Source organism: Stigmatopora argus, chromosome 12 (assembly GCF_051989625.1).
Source record: "Stigmatopora argus isolate UIUO_Sarg chromosome 12, RoL_Sarg_1.0, whole genome shotgun sequence".
Taxonomy (NCBI): Eukaryota; Metazoa; Chordata; class Actinopteri; order Syngnathiformes; family Syngnathidae; genus Stigmatopora; species Stigmatopora argus.
In genome coordinates, this window is record NC_135398.1 from 14,056,323 (window position 1) to 14,077,686 (window position 21,364).

Sequence of the window (21,364 nt, forward strand, 5' to 3'; positions counted from 1 at the left end):
TCGGATACTGAGCAAACTCCCATTTAAGTCGATATTGAGGGGAAATAATATTTAAAACCCAGTATTAATATTGAAAAAGGAAACATTTAAATATATCCAGTAAAAAGTGCTGAGTCTGTTTGTCATGAACAGGCCTAAAACAAATTGCCTATAAAAGAAGGCGATGCCCCCCCTGCTCACAGAGTAGCCCAAAGAAGGACACTCCTTAATCTTAGAGAATAATGCACATCTGGAAAACCAAAATTCCCCACACCTCATTGACGACGGGCACAAATTAATGGACTGCTGACCAATCATAGAAAAAAAAACTACACTCGCTTTGTTTTCAACTTGTATATAACAATACTTACAAGGAAGAGTCTATCATTCCATTACACCTCTGCTACGGCTAAGATAGTAGTAGACTGACCATGCGTGCTGTTTGTGACTCCTCCGTCAGCTTAACAAATTCTTTGGCTTACAACGAGTGGCTTTTACAGGAGTACTTATGTGGGAATTAACCTTGAGAAATAAGGAATTAACAGGTTATTTAAAATGCAGGGTTCCGAGAATATTCAAAATATTTTCGGGGAAGACTCTAACTTGTTGTTAGACAGTTGTAGTGTGCTAACAGAACAACATTCACAATGACGTTTGAACTTTCAGATTGTTTTTATTCACACTATACGTTGTAGGTTTTTGAGGGGGCCATGAGGGCAATTGATAACCACACATAGTATGTACTCAGGCCTGCTCACCATTGATTCATTTTCTGAACCACTTTATCCTTACTAGGATCGCGGGGGGTGCTGGAGCCTATCCCAGCTGACTCCGGGCCAGAGGCGGGGGACACCCTGAATCGGTTGCCAGCCGATCGCAGGCCACAAGGAGACAATCAACCATTCATACTCACACTCATACCTAGGGGCAATTTAGAATGTCCAAACAGGCAACCATACGTTTTTTAGAATGTGGGAGAAAACCCACGCAGAACATGCAAACTCCACACAGGTGGACCGACCTGGATTTAAACCCAGGACCACAAATCTGTGAGGCCGACGCGCTGACTACTCATCTGCCCTGCGCCTGGTCACCATTCATGATTAAATTCATTATCAAATTAAATAAAATTGACTGAATTAGGGAGAATGAATGAATGGAAATTAATCCATGATATATGGACAAGGTTCTGACCTGAGGTTTAAAGCCATGGTTTCTCAAGCGTGAGGTAGCTGTGCTGACCTCAACCCCTACAATATACTGTAGACATATTCTTATAGGTCAGCACCCATTGAGCACGAATTATCCGCTCAGTGTAATTGATCAAATTCAAATGGTTTGCTTTAAATTAAAACGCAGGTCATTCAATTAACCAATGATACTATATACTGTAACACAAAGACTAGTGATTGAAGCAGGAATGATTACCAAGTCTTATTCCATTTTAATTTGCAGTAGAAAACATAATATTTAGTACAGTTCACTGTATTATTACAAAAGAAACAGATACAATCACTGTTTACATAGGCGTGGCATGAAACAGTTGTTTGACACCCTTGGTATGCTCAAACCTTTAATATCACTTAAATAAAATGGCAGTCCCTGAACTTGTAAAATTAAACATTTAATCACCTGTCCATCTATACATCCATTTATACAGCACATCTGGTGCAGGGTCACACAAAGATAGAACTCATTTGACATTGGTATATCCCCACTAAAGTCCATTTCACAACAACATCCACTCATTTGTTCCCTTTCCGTACAGCTTATCCCCCAGATGGAGATATTGTAGTGTTATACTTCGCACACGATTTTTCATCAATTAAATATTCCTTGATCATTACCCCAACATGATAGAAATATGGAGAGTTGTTTTCATACCATGCTGTAAGTTCCTCAGTGTTAAAATTCCATTAAAGGTTAACATGCTGATGCATTTCTAATGCACGATAAAGTCTAATCTGGTAATTTACAGTAGCCTGCAACAATTTAATACAGAGAGTCAGATATTCATTAGGAAAGAATGAGTCATATGATTGTTCGCCATCATAAGCCTGCAACAACTAAACAAAGCAGTGCACAGTAAAGCATTTGAAGAACAAAAACACAAACAAATGTGTTAGTGATCCTAAATTCAGAATACTACAGTACAGATTAAAAAGAGTTCACCCCATGAGGAAAATTATTTATTTGCAGAAAAAAGCTGAGCTACCAGAAAATCAATAAAGCTTTTTTTAAAAATCAAAACACTGGCCAAAGTGGGGCAGGAATTTTAAAAAGATGGAAATGCAGTGGTGCTTCTACTTACAAATTATTCTATAAATGAAATGTTAAGGTTACGAAACACGTTGATATGTAGTAAATTAATGTTCCAAGACTTAAAAAGCTGTCCAATTTACAAAATATCAAGCAAAGTACAAGTAGATACTTTGATGTAGCAGGCTTTAATAGAATTGCTCTTAGGTGCCATCTCAGGACTCACCCCATTCAGGCAGCTTTGCCTCATTGACACCTATTTACAGTCATAGGCGCAGTACCCATCAGCCCTTGCACCCGCAAATGCATCACATCACCACAGACAAGCCATGTACAATACACTTCCTGTATACAATATTTTGTCTTTTTGGGTTGTCGTGCTGGAGTTGCTTTCCTAGTGGCTCTCTGAATGCGCAAGGTTAGTGGGCTGTAGAAGCCAGCGAGTTTAGCAGAATGGTCATTGCGTCAAAAAGTAATATGTGAACAAGATATAACCCTCCTTGTCTCACTGGCGGTGAGTTCCTGTTTCTTCACATAGTCATTCACATCTCATTTTCTGAACCTCTTTATCCTCACAAGGGTCGTGGGGGGTGCTAAAGCCTATCCCAGCTGACTTCAGGCCAGAGGCGGGGGACACCCTGTACCGGTGGCCAGACGATCGCAGGGCACAAGGAGACGGACAACTCACACCAATACCTAGGGGCAATTTAGAGTGTCCAATCAGCCTACCATGCATGTTTATGGAATTTGGGAGGAAACCGGAGTACCCAGAGGAAACCCACGCAGGCCCACGGAGAACATGCAAACTCCACACAGGTGGATGTGACCTGGATTGGAACCCAGGACCCCAGAGCTGTAAGGCCAACGCGCTAACCACTCGCGCTACATACCATTGTAAAATTATTTCTATTTGCCATCCATGCAGTCCAAGGAAGTAAAAAGGGGGGTGTCACCTGATGAAAAACTAGACAAAAACTTTTCATGTTGTCTGCAGTTGATTCAAGAATCAAAAGGCCAAACTGGGTTGACTTTTTTCCCGTCACACAATATAGCACACATTGCAGAGGAGCGGCATATGGGTGTCGTCCATGTAGGAAGCCTCTCATTAGCCAATACACAAAAAAGCTAGACTGGAATTTGAATAGGCCCTTGCTGACAAAGAGCAACAACAATAGGATTTTATTATACGGAGCAATGAGACCTAGATCAATCTTTTTGAAACCAATGGCTTCAATAATATCTGACGTCACAAGGGCGAGAAGTACACAGAAAAGCGCATGGTGTCCATGTTGCTTGAGTGCTGTGGGTGTTGGGGAGCTTAATTTATTCAATTGAATCAATATTTTAAAGGAAATGCTGTTACCCTCACTTCATGGTTTTGATGGCTTTTTCAGTTTTCTAACATGACACCCACCCCAAGAATATAGCCATCACCAAAATAGCATTTCTTAAGAAGAACAGAGGCACCTGTGGCGCGTTTTGAACACAATTGAAGAAGTAGAACTTCACTCTCTATCCAATGTCAAGACTTTAAAACAGGACTTTCTGGAAGATTGGAAAATGAAATGTGTTGCATTCTGTCAGAAATGGGTTCATACAATACCTGGAAGACGTAGTGATGTCTTTCATAGAAAATACAAGATATGGTGGCTTTTGTTGGGCATGTATTGTTAGTATTGTATGTTCAGCACCAACCAATTTTTGTGAAAATGTTAAATTTGTCTTTAAGCTTCTATCAAGAACCTATGTAGAAAACTCAATTATTATGAACCGGCAAACAACTTGTTTTTAACTCAGATGTTTATTAAAATCTTACTTTCATTATTAGTTTATCATTAGCCATATATTTTACACAGAGCCAGAAAAGTTTTAGTTTTTACAATAGATACAATGCATGAAATGGGTGGGAATAATGGGTCACCCGGTGGCTTCTCTGCTCTAGCATCTGACGCTTCATCAGACAATTCTGTGTGTACTACAGGGCTCTATGCTTAACCCTTATTATAACCTTTCACACTCTTCAAAAAGCTTGGTGCATTAGAGATGTAACAGTAGAATTGGCATGTGTTTGCAAAAAGCAAGGTCCATTAATATGAGGATGTCAACAACCTCCTATTTTGTTAATCAAAGCATCACCACAATTTAGTAGGTATTTGAAGTTAAATTTAAAAAAAAGATGTTCTTCCAATGAAACTTTTTCATTTATTTAGGTGTATTTCCAACAGATAAACTGTGTAGGGATTACAACAGTTTGTGTATGTGCCTTCCACTTTATATGAGAATAAAAGTTATAAACTGTTCACTGGCCAGGTGGGCACTTGGAAAATATAATGTGACTGCTGATTTCTAAGACCCACCATTTCCTTAAACACAAATAGAATTCCCAATTTCTTACATCTCTCATAGCACCTTCTGGGCAGAAAATAAGCAGCTGCTCATTATCAATGGAAATACTTTCACACAGGACAGAGACCTGGGAAAAACACTAGCTTTGATGAGCAGTGTGAAAGAGGCTATTGACACATACTGTAGGTAGAACCACAGTATATTGCTCTCTCCTCCACTCTAATCTGCTATGCAGGAATTCTATACTGATGACTCCACATTACATTGTATCACACATGAGCAATGAGACGGTAATACATTAGGAGCCCGCTAATGTATTCGCGATTTAGGGAAGATGGAAATTTGGCCAGACTGATGGAGTATCACCTATACTAAGCCTAGTAGTAAGTGTAAAGTATTGCTGTTGTCTTCAGAAAGGAACCAATACCACTATCAAGTCAATTTGCAGGATTGAATCTGGACCATTATGTAGACATCAAGGTAGGATAAACACATCTAATACAAATCGTATCTCCTATGAAAATCCCCAATAAGGGTTGATACCCTTAGGTATACAGCTCTTTTAACCCTCTAGAATTAAACATTATGGAGTATGCTTAAGGTGGTGAATGTTTTCCTTAACCTAGATAATTCTAGATATGAGCAAAGCTTGCATCGATCGATTTCACAAATCCATTAGGCTGAAATAAACTGCACAACAAAGGGTTTGTAATTCGGTCTATCACTTTCATTAGGAGCCAATACCAATTCATCCATCCCACCACTCCTTTTCTATACTCCTTATCCTCTTCAGGACTGTAAAATGCTAGATTCTATCTCAGCCTGATTTTAGGTGGAAGGGTCACTGAATCAATCACAAAATCTGGGATTGAAACCTAGACCCCAAAACAGTGAGGCCAATGCGCTAACCACTCGGTGTCCAGGACGCCTATTTAAAACCTACCCATTATTACTGTTATAGTGTGAGCATCACAATTACTACCTCTGAGCACTGTTGCAAGCCCTAATAGTGTCATGCACAATACACCAGACCAACTTTGAAATATAATTCTCTCAGAAGTAATGAATCATGGGAGAAATAGCTTCAGGGAGGTGGAATCAATGATAGCCATATAGCCTTTGCAATTGTTTCACACCATGGCAGAATTCCAAGTTTAGGAGGAGAACAGCAGCATCAAGCTGATGAGGTGATTGGCACAACTTAAAACAAAGGACAAGCTACGACATGACGAAAGTTAAAATGACAAGAGGCTGAGTGTTTCCTAATTGGCTCCTAGTACCAAAGGTTGTGGCGGTCCTGTATTTGAGCTACTTAGAAGAAGAAAAATACCGGTAATAGTAATAACCTTCAAACCGCTTATCCTCACAAGGGTAGCGGGTGGTGCTGGAGTCTATCCCAAACAACCACGCGAAGCAAGCATGGGACACCCGGAATTGGTTGCCGGCCAATCGCAGGGCACGATGAAACAGACGATCGCTCACGCTCACAATCAAATCGCTACTGCAACAGTTCCCCATCTTGTGGAAGACGTCCTGTGCGTGGTTCCAGTTTTTGTACAACTTTACAACGTCTTTTTGAGTCTGTATCCATTTTAGCTACCGCAACCAAGATGGCGCCGTTCAAGTGGCAGCCGGCGGGGGTAGCTCCGTCCACTCTTGCTCGTTTCGTGTTTTTGCTGCTTTTCTGTCTTAATGATTTGATTTGGTGATTCTCAATGATCCCATTTACTTTGACTTGCTTTGTACTTCGTGCTTTTGCTTTGTTGTTCTGTCTAATCACCCTCTTGCTACTGCCACAATGAAATTTCCGGAATACAGGATGAATAAAGTTATCCAATCCAATCCAATCCAACATGGGGTGACTTATAAGAATAACAATAGTAATACATTTAATTCATTATTTTATCTTCTTAATTTATGATTGAAACAGGGTGACCACCTAAGTTTGTGTTTAGGTTTCGAAACCTGACGGTAAGAGGGGTAGAATTCACTGTATTAGTAGCAAAAATGTCAGATGCCATATTGTTACATACAGCATGTGCATTTTTAAAATTGCCCACAATTGCTCTTAGGTGAATGAAAAAATGATGCCTTAAGTGTTTGTGATGTGCCTCCTCTCTGTTTCTTTCCCGCTTTCTATAAATAGAGAAAAGTGGTGCTGTCTCTCATATTTCATGTGTCACTGATTCAGGCAGTCACAGCTGAAGTATTTACCGCATATTCTTTTCTAACTCAGCTTTCTGTCTTCTGATCTTCTCTCCTCTTGATGTTACAACCCATAAACGTAAAGGCTACATTTTAGATGGGAAAGATCAAAAGCTTAGTAGTAAATGTGGGTTTTTATAATATCTACAGGCACATTTTATGCAATAGAGGGGTGAGTATTTGTTCATTTACTCATTTTCCATACTGCTTAACCTCACATGGGTTGTGAGTGCCCGGGGAAAACCCACTGCACACAGTGAGGACTGACCTGGGATCGAACCTACAACCCCAAACTGCGAGGCCAACACCCTAAACACTCGGCTGCTGGGCCTGCCACTTTTTTGGAATTTCATTTTAAAATACAGATGTAATACTGCAATACTGATCAACATTGCATTTATTCCGTTCCAGAGCAAAGATTTTTTTTAAATGTTTTTTTAGATTGCAGCTGTCTACTGCCTGATGTTTCTCAGGCAACAATAATGAGGCTTTGATTTTCATTCATTCATTCGTTTTCTGTGCTGCTTATCCTGTGCTGGAGACCATCCCAGCCATCCACAGACACCAGGCAAGGGACACCCTGAATTGGTGACCAGCCAAACGCAGGGCACAAGGGGACGGACAGACAGCCATTCACACTCATACCTAGGGCCAATTTATAGTGCTCAACCAGCTTACCGTGCATGTTTTTGGGACATGGGATGAAACCGAAGAACCCAGAGAAAACCCACGGAAGCCCGGGGAGAACATGTAAACTCCACACAGGAAAATCTAAACCTGGGATTGAACTCTCAATCTCAGAACTGTGAGGCCGACGCGCTAACCACTCGTTCACCGGGCCAACGGTTTTGATTTTAATTTTTTCATTCAAAGTGATTCCATAGTTTTTGTTGATTAGTGTTAACTTTCCAGGGCTTTGACGAGGTCACAAATTCAGGGTGTCCCCCGCCTCTGGCCTGATGTCAGCACCCCCCGTGACCCTAGTGTGGAAAAGCAGTTGAGAAAATGAGATGAGATGAGATGAGTCAACCTTGCCCTGAAGATGTGCCTGGCGTGATCCTTTTTTGTGTGATACCTACTCCTGCCTTTGGCCACTTGATTATTCCATGATCAAGTACTAAAAACTAAATTTAACCTGCAGTATGTCAACCATGATGATGCTCTTAAAGTGAAACCGATAAATGTATTTTCATTGTTCTGGGCTATTGCTTACATATAAATAGATGACTTAAAAGCAAAAGACTAACCAGGAATTATTTCTTTGGAATTCATTCATCTTCCATACTGCTTATCCTCACAAGGGTTGCGGGAGGTGCTGGAGCCTAACCCAGCTAACCACAGGCAGCAGGCAGGGGACACCCCGAATTGGTTGCGAGCCAATCACACGGCACAATGACACAGACAGCCACTAATGCTCACAATCACACTACCATCAAATGAGGATCGAAATCTCAAAGTTCATTGAATGAAAGTTCAACTAGTATTAGGGAGAATACATAGTAAAGTAAAAACAGACTGATTTCCTTGAGTGATTTTAAAATACCTTGCCTGGAGGTGTGAGGACACTAATAAATCTGCTCTATTACAGTCATGAAGACGTGTTATTATTTCATTTTACTGTAGCGGTTCTGACAAATTCCCAAGCTTTGACTCACATACAGTGTCCCTTTATCATTGACGCAGACACAATGCATAGGCATGAGCCAGACAGCTTTTTCTGCCTCATCCTGATGAGACAGTGATTAACATTTGGTTTAATAAGATATAGTATTTTCTTTGAGCTATTTTCAAAAGTATGACATTCAAACAAGACTGAAAACTTTGTGTTACCCATTAATGTTTTTTCAACTGCTTTTGTAAGCCTCATTTTCAAAATGAAAAGTAAAAAAAAAGAAAAAGAAGCAGAAAGAAACCTTCAGGTTAACGATCTTATTAATCGTAAGATTAATTTCCTGCCAAGGTTTTTTGACAACACAGATGACAAAGAATATCTCCCCCCTATTGAATATCTAAGACTTACCTTGATGGTTCATTCCAACTCATTCATTCATTTTCTGAACCGCTTATCCTCAAAAGGGTCGTGATGGGTGCTGGAGCCTATCTCAACTATGGACACCAGGCAGAGGATACCCTGAATCAGTGCCAGTCAATAATTGCAAGGCATGAGGATACGGACAACCATTCACGCTCACACTAATACGAAGGGGCAATTCAGAGTATTCAGCCAACCTACTTTTCATGTTTTGGGAATATGTGCGGAAAACAGAGTAATTTCTGTTTTCATTTAAAATTTGAAAACTATTTGAAAAATTATTTAACTTAACGCTTAATGCGCAATTTGGCTTTGGTGTCAATGTTCATGCTTCTCCATTTCCTGACCATATCTTTGTTGGGAAAACTTTTAGGCTAAATTTTGTGCTAAAAAAAATTATACCAGACTGTAATACAATGTTTTACCAGTTTATTTTGTATTATATTTGAAATCTGTAACATATTTTATTGAACTTATTTACATTAATATCAGCAGTGGGGATAATTAAATAAGTTGCAAATGTAAAGTGACAAATGCACCCTGCAAAGCACCTACATTGCCAAGAGCAATATGTTGCACGGTTGAATGGGACACCAAAATGCTGAGCAAACCTTAAAAACAATGAGCAGATTAGTGGCTGTCAGGAAGCTGGTTTAATGGTAGTATAGTGAATGAAGAGGCTTTAAGACCAGACAATGCAGTGCTACACTGGCCAAAAGCCATTTCCTCCACTACACATGCTCAACTGTGCTCACACATACACACTTGCAAAGGTTTGGAAATGAATGAGAGCTTGGAGTGCATAAAGTTTAGAAATGTTCCAAGAGAGAACGAGAGATCGAGAGAGAGAGAGGGAGAGAGAGAGACAGAGAGGGAGAGAGACAGAGAGGGAGAGAGACAGAGAGACAGAGAGAGAGAGAAGAGAGAGAGAGAGAGAGAGAGAGAGAGAGAGAGAGAGGGAGAGAGAGAGAGAGAGAGGGAGAGAGAGAGAGACAGAGAGACAGAGAGACAGAGAAGAGAGAGAGAGAGAGAGAGAGAGAGAGAGAGAGAGAGAGAGAGAGAGAGAGAGAGAGAGAGAGAGAGACGGGGGGGGGGGGTAGACAGAAAGAACCTAGAATAAGCAAATTTCAGCAGGAAGAAATGTCAAATGAAAGTGTGTGTTATTCTTGATGTAATTTGTCTAAAGCATGTCTCAGACTTGGCGGCCCGGCGTGTGAGTGGTTAGCGCATCTGCCTCACGGCTCTGGGGTCCTGGGTCTAGGTCGGTCCACCTGTGTGGAGTTTCCGTGTTCTCCCCGGGCCTGCGTGGGTTTTCTCCAGTTACTCTGGATTCCTCCCACATTCCAAATACACACATCGTCGGCTGATTGGACACTCTAAATTGCCCCTAGGCATGAGTCTGAGATGGTTGTCCATCTCCTCGTGCCCTGAATCGCTTTTCCTCACAAGAGTCGCGGGCGGTGCTAGAGCTTGTGCCAGCTGACTCAGGGCTCAAGGCGGGAGACCCCCTGTATTGGTGGCCAGCCAATCGCACAGCAGAACGAGACAGACAACCAACCACGCTCACACTCATACCTGGGGGCAATTTAGAGTCTTCAACCACCTTACCGTGCATGCTTTTGCAATGTGGGAGGAAACCAGAGTACAAGAGAAAACCCATGCAAACCCGGGAACAACATGCAAACTTCATTTGACTTCACAGGAGGACCGATCTGGGATCAAACCTTCGCTCTCGGAACTGTGAGGCCAATGCACTAGCCACTCTTCGCCAGGCGTACGACTCGTACGGTGTTTGTAAGGTTTTTGGGGGGTTTGTAAGGGGAATCATAATCATTTATAAGGGCAGTTATCGGCAGAGGTTGACAGGTATGCTAATATGAAGAACATTCATTCATTCATTTTCTGAACTGCTTTATCCTCACAAAGGTTGCGCGAGGTGCTGGAGCCTATCCCAGCTGACTTTTTGGGCATATGAAGAACATTTCTTGTTAATTGTAGCTAAAATTGGAGAACACAAGTCAAAATGAATTCTCAACGAGGGCCTCATAATGCGTTAAATGACTATGTGTCACTTTTTTCTCAACAGACATACTGCAGGAATAAGAACAAGTAAAACTATTTAAAGCCCACTGTCAGACTATGCCTAATCCTATAACGCCTGCCCAGTCATAATTACACTTGCAAACATGTTCACAAAGACAACAACATGTAATTTCACACATTTATATTATTCAATTAAGTTAATTAAGTCAATTGAGTTTTGTTTATAGCTCGAGGAACTAGTGCAAATACTCAGTGGTATATAAAAAATTCGTAATTTTGATTTGATAGTGCAGGGGTGGGCAAACCGGTTCTCGAGGGCCACTGTGGGTGCAAGTCTTTTTTCCAACCGATCCAGCACAGACACGTTGACCAATGAGATTTCTGCAGAAAACAAGAAGCAACTGGCTGCAATCCACTTATTGCACTTATAGGACACCAGATTGGTAAAAAGGTGTCTTCTTTATGTGTTGGAATGAAAAACCGCACCCACTGCGGCCCTTTGTGGAATAGTTTGCCCCCCCTCCCTGTGATAGTGTCATATATGTCATAACATGGTTTGTAAGATTTAAGGAAATTAAGAAATTTCTACATGGGGCATGCCTGCCAATTCAAAATTTCTGCTGTAGTGTTCATGGTTTTTTGACATAAAAAATTGTAAAGCCTTCATTGACAAGAGACAGGACAAGCACTTTGAAAGACTGAGCGAAAAAAACTGATAAAAATGGTGAAACAAGGAGACAACAAAATCATATTGGTTGATGGTTGCAAAACAAATCCTTAAGAAATCCAAACATTAACAGTCTGCTTTGACTCAGCTGCTGTCTTTGACACTATCTTATGAAATATTACAATATGAGGGGACACAGAGTTGAGACAGGGGCCTTTAGATATTTTTGTCTTCAAACTCATACAAAGTCCACATGAAGTTGTAATTAACAAAATATTAGCATGGCTCAGTGGTCAAGTAGATTGTTTGTTTGATTGAGCCCCACCCTGAAGGACATGTTCAACTACCCTTAAACAAGCACATTGAGTAACTTGAAGTTGATGTGAAAAACCATTGAATATTTTTGAAACATTTTTTTCTCTCAAACTAAGCGCCTGAGCAGTAGTAGTGCCCTGTGAGGATGTCTTCTTATGCTTCTGCTGCGCAAAGTATTTCATAACCTCAAAATGTCACATGTCAGCACCATCATAAACCAAGGACCCTTCCTACTAGACAGGCAATCAAAAAAGCTTAAGTAAGATTGGAAGCCAGATTCTTCTCATTACTTCAGCCTTGTCAAATTACAACCAGAAATCATAAATCAATGTAGGTATAACGCATTTGCTCCACGCCCAGCCTTCCACCTACTCTCTCTATGAACAACATGCCCCTGTCGGCTGGTTTTGTTAGAACGCAAAAGGCTAGACTGTTCCCGACTTACATCACTAGTCCCAGTTTCCACATCAACCGCAACTTGGCAACAGCTGCCCCACAGGGGATTTATTGGTCGAACAATTTAATGAGAGTAGGTTTATGGAATTGTTTCCCAGATATTTTCTCTTAGCCCCCTGATAGAAGAAGAAAATACTCCACACCTTGATTAGAAATACTAGTAGCATTGGTCTAATTGACATGAATACACTATATTCCTGCAAAAACAGTATCCTTATCATTTAACAACACCATTTTTGCTGTAATATATGAGCGACCCCTTGATATGCCTCATACTGCCTTGCCTTTTATTCATTCATTCATCTTCTATACCGCTTATTAGATTAGATTTGATAACTTTATTCATCCTGTATTCGGGAAATTTCACATATATACACATAGATGTACATGTAAACATACAGTTGATCTCACAAGGGTCATGGAGGGTGCTGCAGCCGATCCCTATAAATGTTTACAATCACACCGCTACCGAGTGGGGATTGAACCCAGACTCCCCCCACCAAAGTCAGGCAAAAGAACCACTGGATCATCTGGTGCCGCCTTGCATTTCATCCCCATTAAATATTTTTTGTTTTCTTTAGAATTTGGATTACCCAGAAAATCTACTATTGCATCTGCATCACGACTACGAAAACATCTCAGACCAAATTCCACTGCTTAATAATGCCTGCGACAATCAGACCGAGGAAATCACAAGGGTTCTTATGAGAGCACAAGGATTCAGGCGCGATAACATGAATTCCACATAAACAAGAAGATGGCACGTCCCACCGTGACTACCACTTGTGAATAAACGATGGGTAAGTGCTACCTTTGTTTTATCTCGAACAAATCATTTAAATTAAATCGTCGCATGAGTTTAAGACAAACAAGACTTTTGTGCATAAGAACATTACAAGCTCATGAAAAAAGCGAATGAATATTGTATGTATTCATGAAAATGGAAAGAATAGACAAATTCTGCGATCCTAATCGACAACAGTGCAGTGCAGTTTTGCAAGGGAACCGTGAGTTTTATTTTGCATCAGTGCTAAACTTGCTTTCCAGCACAGGGGAATTGTGTCAATCTCACGACGTCCGGAAAAAATTTACTTGTGCGTCATCATTACGATTAGATCCGTCACATTGTAGACATTTCACGGGCGGTGAAATTTGTCAGCTTGATTAGTATGCTTGAGAATATCTACGACGTCGTGAAAACAAACAAACCGCAAGCGATATAATTGAGCCTTCAGGGTTGCTCCGTCTTCCATTCGGTGCTGTGCATGGGCATGTTCGGTGTATAAAAACCCTACACATAGAGGTAAATTTTGAGAGGCCAACAGCTGAGGTTATTACCCCAACGTGACTTTCCTCAATATACATTAAAACAGAGTTGTTACCAGTCCCCGACCATTTCCCTGATTGGACTCTTTTGCTCCTTGAATATAGCTTTTAGACTATTTTTGTTTTCTGGCAATATCGGCATATTCTTTGGTGTCCTCTCTCGACCATCTCGTAAGGAATACTTCAAAATGCGCCGCAGTGGGTGCAGGCTTTCGTACCAACCTCTAAAGAGGAAGCCTTTCCACAAATCTGGTATCTTAGAAGTGCAATCAGTGGATGACAGTAAGGTGCTTCTTGTTTCAGCAGAAACCCCATTGGTTAAACTGTCTGTCCCAGATCGGTTGGAACGAAAACCTGCACCCACAGCGACCCTTGAGAACCGGTTTGCCCACCCCTGACCTAGTGTCAGTTGTCTGTCCGTGACATAGAGGTTGTTCTCAGGAGAAAGCACAGTCATAATCGGTCCTTAATGTCTGCATACATACATTATCTAAGTAGCACTGCAACATACAACATTGTAGCATTAGTAAGGGGATGTTCGTCCAGAGAATTCAATTGTGACATCTGTCATATTGGATTGGAGTCTCCGGAGGAAAAAATGCCTCATTACACCAAAATATTCTTCCTTCTTTCTGTTCTTCTTGAGTGATCTCCCTGACTCCACAGTGGGATCCCTGGTGGGAGGAGCTAATGTGTAAACAGGGGAGGGAGGATTGAGGACAGAGGAGATTGGAAATAATGAATTTCTATGCACCCAGGGTCTTAGCCACTCACCAGAAGGATGGCTCACCGAAACAATAACGTTAGCCTTGGCCTGTTTGGCTTGGCAAAGGGATGAAAGATTCAGCAACAGCTTAATCATGTGTTGCTTTAATGTCAATCCATTCTTTTATCAAAGCTGAATTGTTTAGCACATGTATATTTTGTCAACAAAAAACAGACCCCAATACAACTGTTTGGCTCAAGCAAACACTGGATCGCAAGTGACAATCAGGTCGCTGATTTATAGATCCCTTTTGGCTGTGTTTTATTTTAAGGGATAGAACGGAAAACCGCTTGGGTTCAGACAAGGAGGTAAAGTGCACCTGTTGTTTTCCATCATCCATTAGTTGAACCAGAATGGTACTTACTTAAGTGGGGACTGCATGGAGCGGAAAGCTGCCCCCACTATATATATATATATATATATATATATATATATATATATATATATATATATATATATATATATATATATATATATACATATATATATATATATATATATATATATATATATATATATATATATACACATATATATATAGACACATATATATATACATATATATATATATATATATATATATATATATACATACACATATATACACATATATACACACATATATATACACATATATATATATACATATATATACACATATACATATAATGCTGCTTCAAACCAAAATTGCTCAAATTCCTATGGAATTGTAGGGCTGTGACCTTAAGACTTTTTGTCAATCCTGTTATGACGGACGTAATTGCCTTGTGTGTATTGTGCAAAAACAGTCACAAGAAAGATCGATTTGCTGATACTGAAATTAATACAGCAGAAAAATGTAGAATATATTGAGGAAAGTGAGTGTTTGGCTGTGTTCTACCATAGAATGAGTGTATGATAGTTTTAAAGCGTGTTCACACAGAGTGCATACATGACCTGAGCTCTTTCATTCACAACTCAGTTGCCATAACAACGTATAGCTCTGTTGGATGTGAACACGGGATAAATTACACTATGCAGCAAAGAGATAGCTCGCAAATAGCATTTTGGTGTCCGCCCTTTCGTTTTGCTTTGTTGTATAAGTAAACTTTTTTTCCCATCTGCCATACTACCTTACTTCAACAAATTACTTGCCAGATGACTTAGGGCGAAAGGCCAACTAAATCCAAGACTGGTCGCCAGTCAGAGAGACAAACATTGATTCACACTCACAATCGTAAGGCCACCAGAGGGGAACGAGCCCGCGCCTGCCTGCACCAAAGTTAAGGGAGTGAGCCACTACACCATCAGGCAGCTTCATTTGTCATCATGTGTTTCACTAACAGTTAATATTATTAGCAAATCATCTTATAGATATTGAACTTAATGAAACCTATGCAAGCTGGAGCAGCTCAACAAATTCTGATGATAAAAGAAAAAAAACACTCTTAAAAGTGCTGTGAGCCATGCTACAGTGTGCTTCCTCAATTTTTCAACAGGGACTTGGCTGTGGGTTCTCTCTACTGTTCACCATGGATCTTCGGTAATAAGGCTTACAATGTAAAAGTAGGGTGGATTCAGAGATGGGCCTAGGTACCTAAGGGAGGCTCATTGCAATTCATTTTCTCAACCGCTTATCCGCACAAGGGCTGCAGAGGGGTGGGGGTTGCTGGAGCCTATCCCAGCCAACTACAGGCACCAGGTATGGGACACCCTAAATTGGTGAATCCCAGGGCACAAGGAGACGGACAAACATTCATGCTCACATTCATACCTAGGGGCAATTTAGAGTGTTCAACTAGCTTACCAAGCATGCTTTTGTGATGTGGGAGGAAAACACCCGGAGAAAAGCCAAGCAAGCCCAATAAGAACATGCAAACTACCCGCAGGGAAGTCCAAACCTGAGATTGAACCCTATATATATGTATATATATGTATATATATATATATATATATATATATATATATATATATATATATATATATATATATATATGTATATATATGTATATATATGTATATATATATATATATATATATATATGTATGTATATATATATATATATATATATATATATAATTTATTTCTGTATATATATTTACATCATCTCATCTCATGAACTGCTTTATCCTCATTAGGGTCGTGGGGGGTGATGGAGCACAAGGAGACGGACAACCATGCACCCTTACACCCATACCTAGGGGCAATTTAGAGTGTCCAATCAGGCTACCATGCATGTTTTTGGAATGTAGAAGGTACATATATATGTTGTTGAAGGGTGATAGAATTTGTATATTTGGCACTTAATCAAAAAAGATTTGGGGGCTTAATTGCCTTGGCTAATTAAAATAATGCCAAGGAAAAATCTGGCCCCTTGTTTCTACAGTTTGATAACTCCACCAAATGCATAGTTGCAACAATTCAGAGCATTGATTTTTTTTTCACGGGAAGAAAAACAGATCAAAACGTGTGAATGAAAATCGACAAAGGTTTTTTGCTCAACACCCACTTGCAGATCCACCTTTTTGCCCGGCCACACAACACAATTGACTAGAAATTTTAAGCAAATGCTCTGATCCATAATCATTTGGGGTACATATTGAGATGTAGTTACTCCACAGTGTTACAGAGAAAGGGTGTTAATAACACGCAGTGGTCTTTTTCACCATGTGTGGATGAGAGACAGGCCCCGGCTGTGGCTATAAACTGGCTGAAAGGTGTGTTTGCATCCCCCTCGCAAGGCTCATGGCAGAAGCACACAACAACACTTCCTTCCATCGTGTCTTCACGTCGCTCTATAAAAGCCTACGCAAAACCACCGGGGATTGGACTCGATAAACCACTGTCGCACATTATAATCTTACAATGTCGCTCAAATTTAGGTCAATCTGAAAGTAATTTAGATTTTGCATTAGCGCACCCCCAGCTTCGACCCGGATGCATGGATAGATGGATGGACGGATGGGTGGCGAGTCTCTCTCACAAGGGGGTTTCCATTTTCCTCCCACGATCAATGCGAGCACGCCACAGCCCTCAAACGCGTAATAAAAACCGAAATCCACGTGAGGAAGACCGTGGCCAAATAACATCTGGTGTTCAAGCAGACTTTTCCTCAAAAACACATAGGCTACGCGCACACATATTCCTTGCTGGCAGTTACAATCAAAATGTATGGTGTTGATGGTGTATTTTTTTGGTTTGGGAAATGAGTAAACTGGAACTGGAATGACATTGCACTTGCTTACTGTAAAATAAATTCCCTCGGGGGATGGAGAGCCTCTTTTTCGCACCTCGACTTTCCTCCTCGCCGGCGTGGGAATCCGAAATTCAGACCATGAAAACGGGCTGTGGATCGTTCCAGCTTCCGAATTATGTTGGTCCAGCGCGTAGGGTGGAAGATGAAAGGTTCCCAGCATCCAAAGAGGAGCGAGCCAGCTGTGTGGAGGAACTGAGGGAGACGAGGGAGGAAGGAAGGAGCGGCCGGGCGAAAGCACTGCGCACAGGAGGGGAGGCAAAGAGTGGCTCACTTGTGTGCTTTACTTTCTCACTCTCTCTCTCTCTCTCTCTTCCTGCGTGTGTATGTGCGCGTGCGCGTGTGTGCGTGCGTGCGCGTGTGCGTGCGTGTGCGCGCGTATGTGTAGTTCACAAAACAGCGTCATTTCATCCCTGCGAGACAGACCGACAGACAGTTTGGGTAACAGTGTTAACAGCGACCCCTACTGGTGATGAAAGGACATACATACTGTCTGGATACTAGAGAGAAAAAGTCCAACTGGTATGTATTGGGACCAGGCGCGTGCACAGATAGACACTTGGTGGAGTTAAGCACATGCGATTTTTTTTTCCCTGATGGGAAAATTACCCTTGCAACCTCAACCCATTTTTATACACGTTATATCAATGGTGAAAATACATAAATAAATAAAATAGAACCATATCTGAGAGGCGTTTCTTTGGATTGGATTGGATAACTTTATTCATCCAATATTCGGGAAATTTCGTTGTCACAGTAGCAAGAGGGTGAGGATGCAGAAATAGGAAAGGCATTTTAGACATAAATAGATAGGTAATAAGTAAGTTAATAATAATAATAACTAGTGAGGATTCTGCCCTGACCTGATGTGCAGTGTACACTTACCTTACCTCTTTTTCAGCCTCCTCCACACGCCACGCTGAGCCTTACACTCAGTTTGAGGTCTATGTAGTAGTGTATCTTCTCGGTACTTTTTTTAAAACAATTACACCAATAAATTAAACGCAAAACAGTACTGTCACTCCACCTTACTCAAACAACATGTTGTATGTTCTTTGCAACACCATAGAATAAACAACAACATTTTTTTATATCAAATTTTTCAAAAACAGAAAGCATCCCTTTAAAATATATTCAGAGGTTAGTCTGCAGCTAGCAAATGTTTTAAATAACATTTTATCTCTGTTATCACACACGTTCAAATATATGCATGAAACTAGTAAATACTCAGACGTTGTGAGGACAAATACCTTAGTGGGGGGATTTGGAAGACAACAGACAATAATAAGTCTCTCTTTAACCTTATTCAATTCTGTTTGTAGACTCTCTTCTCTTCCTGCCTCATGCTATGTTTGTCTCTTTTTCTGTGTTTTCATCTGTGTCTAACATTTCTTTGTTCAGTCATGTGTAATCCATTTCCAAATGCCACAGTCACTGGCATCAGTGGCAATATAAATCTTGCACACATTGTTCTCACATGCACTGTTTGCTTGGGTGAACAAGAAAAGTACTGCCTGTTGAGATTATTGATGCACTTGTTTGGCCCTAGCTCTAATGCCATGCTCTTATCACCAAAAAGAAAATATTTGAGTGTGACTTATAATATTTTGACATTTCTGGAAAAAAATGTAATGTCCGTGATAACATAAGAATGGTGGTTCATTTATTGAAGTCTCCTCTTGTAAAATACTCTGTTTGAGCAATTCTGTTCCCCAGCCTTTCCTTTGCTACCTAATGACCTGACATTTCCACAGGGATCATTAAACTTTCATCTAAACTAATCTAAAAACTGAAGTCCCCTTGAGATAGACTTGCCTGCACCAGTGGAGAAACTAAACTTCCTTGTGCAAGATATGTGGCTTGACTGTGACAAAACCACTTGAAGATGCATAGTGCATTGTGTTAAGTGTGATCTTAAAAGGTGAACTAACATTCTCAATTATGTCACATGTAAAGAAAAACTAGTCACCCTTCTAAATTCAGCCCAGATAAATGTTTTATTCTGAATTCATCGCTGTTCATTAAAAAAAATATTTAACTCCAAATGTCCATTTTTATCTGACGAAACCACATCAAAATTAAAAACTTTAGATAATTAAAAAACATGTTAACTTGGTTTAAAATGTATAATATCTCTCATCTCATCTCATTTTCTAAACTGCTTTGTCCTCATTAGGGTCGCGGGGGGTGCTGAAGCCTATCCCAGCTGACTCCAGGCCAGAGACGGGGGACACCCTGTATTGGTGGCCAGCCAATCGCAGGGCACAAGGAGATGGACAACCATGCACACTCACTCCCATATCTAGGGGCAACTTAGAGTGTCCAATGAACCTACCATGCATGTTTTTGGAATGTGGGAGGAGACTGGAGTACCCGGAGGAAACCCACGCAGGCCCGAGGAGAACATGCAAACACCACACAGGTGGACGTGACCCTGATTTGAACCCAGGACCCCAGAGCTGTGAGGCCGACGCGCCAACGACTCGCGCCAACCACTCGCTCCACCGGGCCGCCCAAAATGTATAATATGTGTCCTGCAAATGAAAAATGTCTAATCCCTGTGTTTCAGCACCAGGGATAGTTCCAAGGAGCCACACAACAGGCAGTTTTCATCTCATCTCATTTTCTGAACCGCTTTATCCTCACTAGGGTCGCGGGGGGTGCTGGAGCCTATCCCAGCTGACTTTGGGCCAGAGGCGGGGGACACCCTGAATTGGTGGCCAGCCAATCGCAGGCCACAAGGAGACAAACAACCATTCACACTCTCACTCATACATAGGGGCCATTTAGAGTGCCCAATCAAGCAACCATGCATGTCTTTGGAATGTGGGAGGAAACCAGAGTACCAGGAGAAAACCCAAGCAGGCCCGGGGAGAACATGCAAACTCCACACAGGTTGGCCGACCAGGATTCTAACCCAGGTCTCCCACTGTGAGGCCGACCCGCTAACCACTCATCCAGTGGGCTCCCCAGGCAGTTCTCCTCACGGTAAATACTCGCCGAAGAGTGTGTGCATGACTGCCAGTGATTCCCCGTTGCGTGACAGTGAAGTCAGGGATGTTTAAGTCCCAAGTAGCATAAGCATTCCTCAGGGGGTATAGCATTTGCCCGACCACTAAGGGCTTGCCAACAAAGGAACATTTTGAGAGATCGTTGTTGTAAAGACGTGTGCTTTTGACGCCGACAACAATGCCTTTCTATTTCTCTTCAAAATCTCCCAATGCATTCTGCTGACACAAGTCACAGGCACAATGATAGGAAGGCGTTTCCACAGCAACGCTCTCCTTCATTGTGAGAGATGGAAACATGGATTCTTAAAGGTCAAAGGAGCTGATAATTCTAATGTATGTAATGCTTAGCTACTTAGAAACACAATTTGTACAGATTTCTCAATATACAGCCTGCTGTAGAAATAGTTGTCTGCACATTTTCCAAGTACTTTTAAGACAAACATCCCTTTTGGGGCGGCCTGGTGGCGCGAGAGCTTAGCGCGTCGCCCTCACAGCTCTGGGGTCCTGGGTTCATATCCAGGTCAGGTCCACCTGTGTGCTGTTTGTATGTTCTCCCTGGGCCTGCGTGGGTTTCCTCTGGGTACTCCGGTTTCCTCCACAATCCAAAAACATGCATGGTAGGACACTCTAGGTATGGGTGAGTGTGATTGGTTGTCCATCTCCTTGTGGCCTGCGATCAGCTGGGCACCGATTCAGGGTGTCCTTGGTCCGGAGTGAACTAGGATA

General features: G+C 41.3%; 1 protein-coding gene across 10 annotated transcripts in view; it reads right to left on the reverse strand.

The window, feature by feature from the left end:
* The window catches only part of LOC144085677 (catenin delta-2-like), a 129,594-nt gene extending 111,697 nt beyond the window's left edge, over positions 1-17,897 (reverse strand). For 9 of the 10 annotated variants that reach the window (XM_077615210.1, XM_077615205.1, XM_077615211.1 and 6 more), the window contains exon 1: positions 17,620-17,897. The gene's annotated coding sequence lies outside the window, so the exon portion shown is untranslated. The remainder of the gene's footprint in view (positions 1-17,619) is intronic. The other variant, XM_077615199.1, reaches the window with a different exon arrangement.
* Positions 17,898-21,364: the final 3,467 nt, after the last annotated feature.